The sequence below is a fragment of the Camelus dromedarius genome, chromosome 20 (genome assembly GCF_036321535.1).
Source record: "Camelus dromedarius isolate mCamDro1 chromosome 20, mCamDro1.pat, whole genome shotgun sequence".
Taxonomy (NCBI): domain Eukaryota; kingdom Metazoa; phylum Chordata; class Mammalia; order Artiodactyla; family Camelidae; genus Camelus; species Camelus dromedarius.
In genome coordinates this window covers 14,400,431-14,405,206 of record NC_087455.1, presented here as the reverse complement: position 1 = coordinate 14,405,206, position 4,776 = coordinate 14,400,431, and the positions used below count along the sequence as shown (strand labels likewise).

General features: G+C 42.9%; 1 pseudogene; it reads right to left on the bottom strand.

The window, feature by feature from the left end:
• Positions 1-2,133: 2,133 nt before the first annotated feature.
• LOC105098324 (cyclin-dependent kinase 4-like) lies at positions 2,134-3,267 on the bottom strand (annotated as a pseudogene).
• Positions 3,268-4,776: the final 1,509 nt, after the last annotated feature.

The following is a 4,776-nucleotide window of genomic DNA, read 5'->3' as shown; positions in this document are numbered from 1 at the left end:
ACACAGCACGTAGTTGGTGTGATTAGCGGCAGAGTGCAGGCATGATGTGATGAGGAAACCGACTACAGAGGAAGGCGGTAGCCCAATTAGGAAGAAGCATGAGCAGCTGTGTAAGGGTTGAGGCGAGAGAAAACTAATAAACAGTTTTGACTGCAGGAATGCAGTATTTTCAGAACTGTGGTAGATGACTGGAGTGGGCTAGGGTAAGATTTTTGGCAGGGACCAATAAAAACCCTATTGCATTAGGTCATCATGACCTAATGGGGTCACCCCTGACGACCCCAAGGATGAACTTGATGGTCATCAGGGATGAACTAACGCAATAGCTTTCATGTCACCATGTGCAGGCTGATGAGAGAAATATTTAGATGTTCAAAGTTGACACTTGGTTTATAACATGGTTCAACATCACAAAGAGGAAAATAAAAACAGGAGCAAATTTTATGGGGAAGAAACTAATTTGGTTATGTTGATTATAAAGTTCTGGGATATACTGACAAAGTCGGTGGACTTTCCACTGCGTACTCACCTAGCTGTGGAACTGCCTCAGACTAAAAGGGTTCAGCTGTGGTCATTGAACGTGATCCCATTCTTTGAAGATAGAGACTTTCTGGTAAGTGTATGCATTACATACTTGCTTCTTACTGCTTATTTTTATTCCTGGCTCTCATCTACTCTTCATGAGAAGGAAAAGAGAGGTAGATCCTAGCTAGAAGATAAATCCCTCTCAATGTTAGAAATCTGGAGGACATTTCTTATATTATGCTAACAGAGGGGAAGACGATTAGGAGCTCAACTCAGTGGCCTGTGAACCCCCGAGGCTAAGAGAGTATGTTACTTCTGGTCAAAAGAGAATCTTCAGTTCCAAGCAGATCCCAAGATACTCCAATAGCTCACAACACATGAAACCAGTGAGTTGAGCAGGGTTAATCTTTTTCTGAAGAACACTATATTCATGGCTTTTGTCAGTCACCACTAGGTATGTCTAGCTGAATCTCTCTCCATCCCATTCTAAACACCGTTACTTCTACACACATTCCTGTCACTAAAACCAGTCATTTTACTACTACAGAGTTCTACTGATTTAGGCAGTAGTCTAGTGACCTTCTACAGGGAGATTAATAAACTAGTGAGAGCAAAGTGTATTAGTTAGTGTGCAGAATATGATGCTATAAAACAAAAAGACACTGCAGTAATTACTCACACAAAATTGAAGTTTTATTTATCACTCATGTAACAGTTCAGAATCAGCAGGGATCCATGGTGGGCCAGCAGCTCTGCCCTACAAGGTTGTCCAGGGTTCCAAGTTAATTCTATGTTACTCCATCACTCCTTTGGATTTTGGCCTTGTCTGCATAATTGAAGCCACCAATTTATCTGCCCCATGTTAATGTTCCAGTACCATGGAATATAAAAGAAAGCCAATAGCCAGTCATTTAAAGAGATGACCAGGAAGTTGAAAATAGCACTTCTGCTCATATCCCCTGGTTCAAATGTATTCATTTGCCACATCTAGCTGCAAAGAATCCTGAAAACTATTTTCATCTGACCAGTGATACACCCAGCTGAAATCAAGGAATTACGCTATTAAAAATCAGAAAGGAAGAGAAGACACCAGAGGAAATTAACAAGGATATTTCTGAGAATGTGTAAGTAGAACTATCCAGTGGACAGTACTTCACAACATTAAAAACGATCCGTATCTGACATCTTTGTGATGTTACTTCAATTTCAAGATAAACAAGTTATTATATAAAAACTTGAAAAGTGAATATAAGATGATTTGTTTTGACCAAGCACATACAAGGGAAGCTGGGGATTAAATGAAGTCAAAAATGAAAGAACTGAATTAAATATACCAAGATCTGGTGGCTTTATATTTGATTTGCAGCATATAGAACCTCACTAGGTTTTACTGTATTCTCAAATAGACTTATTCTGATGGGGTTAAATTTTATATTGGAGAGAAGATTTGGAGAAGGTTTCTGGTAAACTTGGTTCTTCCCTTATACATAATTGAGTTAGAAATGATTTTGTCATTAAAAAAAAAAAAAGACCATATTTCTTTGTTTTTTCCTGTATAAAATGGGAGAAAAGGGGATATACTCCTTGGTGTAAGGAAATGGGGGGCAGGAGAAGGATAAGCCTCAAAAGGAGGGGCGGGAAGGGAATGTCGTTAAGGCAGCAAAACATTCTTGGTAAAAAGTTGGAGGAGAAGTCTCCACAGCCTCAGACATGAAGGCAGAGGTCGCCTTCTCAGTGCGGGGCTCTCCACTCAAGTGTTCAAAGGGAAATGTCGGCTTCTCTTCTTGGTTCTGTTGCAACCATTTCTGTGCTCACTCTGGGTTACCTTCTGCCTTATGTAGATAAGAGTGCTGCAGGGCTCGGAAGGCAGAGATTCGCTTGTGTGGGTTGAAAGTTAGCATCTCCAGCAGCAGCTGTGCTGCAGACTCCTCCATCCCAGGAACCACTGACTGCACTGGGCGCCGTCCTCTGGGGGTAAAGGCTCAGGGCAGAGATACATCTCAGGGCCAGTCATCCTCTGGGGGCAGCCCAATCAGGTCAAAGATTTTGCCTAACTCGTCAACTTCAGAGTTTCCACAGAACAGAGGCTTTCAACGAAACATCTCTGCAAAGATACAGCCAACGCTCCACATGTCCACAGGTGTTGCATACACAGACTGTAGAAGAACTTGCGGAGCACGGTACCAGAGTGTAACCACCACAGGTGTAAGTGCCATCTGGTAGCTGTAGATTCTGGCCAGGCCAAAGTCAGCCAGCTCGACTGTCCCACCACTTGTCACCAGAATGTATTCTGGCTTCAGGTCTTGGTGAACAATGCAGTTGGCATGAAGGAAATCTAGGCCTCTTAGAAACTGGCGCATCAGATCCTTGATGGTCTCCACTGGCAAGCCTGGTGGGGGTGCCTTGTCCAGATATGTCTTTAGGTCTTGGTCCACGTGCTCAAATACCAGGGTCACTTTGGTCTCCCGGTCAGTTCAGGCTGTGGCACAGATGACCATCAGCCGTACAACACTGGGATGCTCAAAGGCCTCCAGGCGCCGCGGTAAGGCCGCCTCATGAACTGTGCTGATGGGCAGGCCCCCTCCAGCTCCTCCTCCACTGGGAACTCTCACGCTCTTGAGGGCCACAAAGTGGCCTCTGTGGGGATCACGGGCCTTGTACACTGTCCCACAGGCACCAACACCAATCTCAGCCACTGGCTCATATCGAGGGGTAGCCATTCTCACACCAGAGGAGACCCTCGTCCCGTTCCGGGAGCTGCAGGGGTGACCTGATATTGGGGCCCTGAAGCCACTTCCTGTGGCGCCACTCACTCGAGCTCTGTCTGGGGCAGCTGGATGCTACGGGCCCGACCACAGACACAAAATGATTTTGTCATTAAATATGCCCCGGTCATTCTGCCTTTTTGGATCATGGCTATCCTGTAAAGAGTGAGTTAAAACAGTTAATATAGGGTAAATTTTTACAAGGTCTAACTTGAAAGTCAAGGATAGAGATAATATAACAGAAGGAGAGAGGCATAAAGTTTCAAGAAAGATTTTTTTAATGATTGTTACTTTAGAACGAGGTGTTTCTTCCCTAGAAGAAAAGAACCAGTAGAGGGGAAATTGAAAACACAGAAAAGAGAGAAATGAAGTGAGAGAAGAAAGGGGTGGGGGAGAGAGAAGAGAGAAGAGGGGAAAAGGGAGAGAGAACACGGGGAAACTCAATGTTCAGAAGAGAATTCTCGGAGTATTGAGCTAAATAGAATAGATGAGGGGAAAGGTTTGACAGTTTAAAAAAAAAAAAAAGGAAGAAATCTTTCTCTAAAATGAGGCAGATTTCCACTTAAGAAAATTCCACCATTCCTCTCAACACCTTCCTTCCCAGGTGAGAGCTGACACCCAGGTAGGTCTAGCACCCAGTAAATACCTGAAATCAATCCTTTTAGGCTTTCTGAGTGGTTTACATGTTTTTAATAATTTTGTCATTTTTCTTTCCGGGTCCTCCTTGCCCTATTTAAACTTTTATGTTCTGAGTCAGTCATGCGTCTCTAACAGAACTAACTGAATGAGGTGCTATGTGACTGTCAGAGGCACTGTGCTCCTTTTAGCATATCTCCTGATTGCTTTTTTTTTTGCTTTATTAATTATGTTCTCTCATAACTCATTACATTTGTAAATTGGACATGACCTATCTCGAAACCTCCAAATCCTTCCCTGTGCCAGACGATACTTAGTGCTCAGGCTGCAAACTACTGCAGCATCCGAGCTAAACACACCATGTCTTGTCATTTTAATAAAAGCAGTAAAGACAAGAAAGTGTTCTCTACATGATCAAATCAAATCTTTATTACTCTCAAGTACAATGAAAGATTATTTCTCCTTCTTCAAAAAAAAAAAAGAAAAAGAAAAAGAAAATCTCGGCTCATTGTGTTGAGCCCCATCCCAGTGACTCAGTCTTTTATAGTCTTGCTCATCAGTGCTGTTGTTCCCCGTTCACTGACAACTGAAACACTCACTATTTACTCCACCCCCAGAGACTTCTTGGGAAATATCAGGCAGCAGCAGATGGGAGCTATTGGAACCCAACCCAGATGCTGCTTTTCCAGACCACTGCCTGTAAAACCGTGAGTGTCACAAAGAGAGTGGAGCTCTGCTATGTTTTTCTTAATGGAGAAAGATAAAACAATCATCAAAGGAAAAAATATTGACCACAAAATATACTTTTCTAGCCAGAATTGTGTATACTATCCAAAGCCACTAAAGTGTC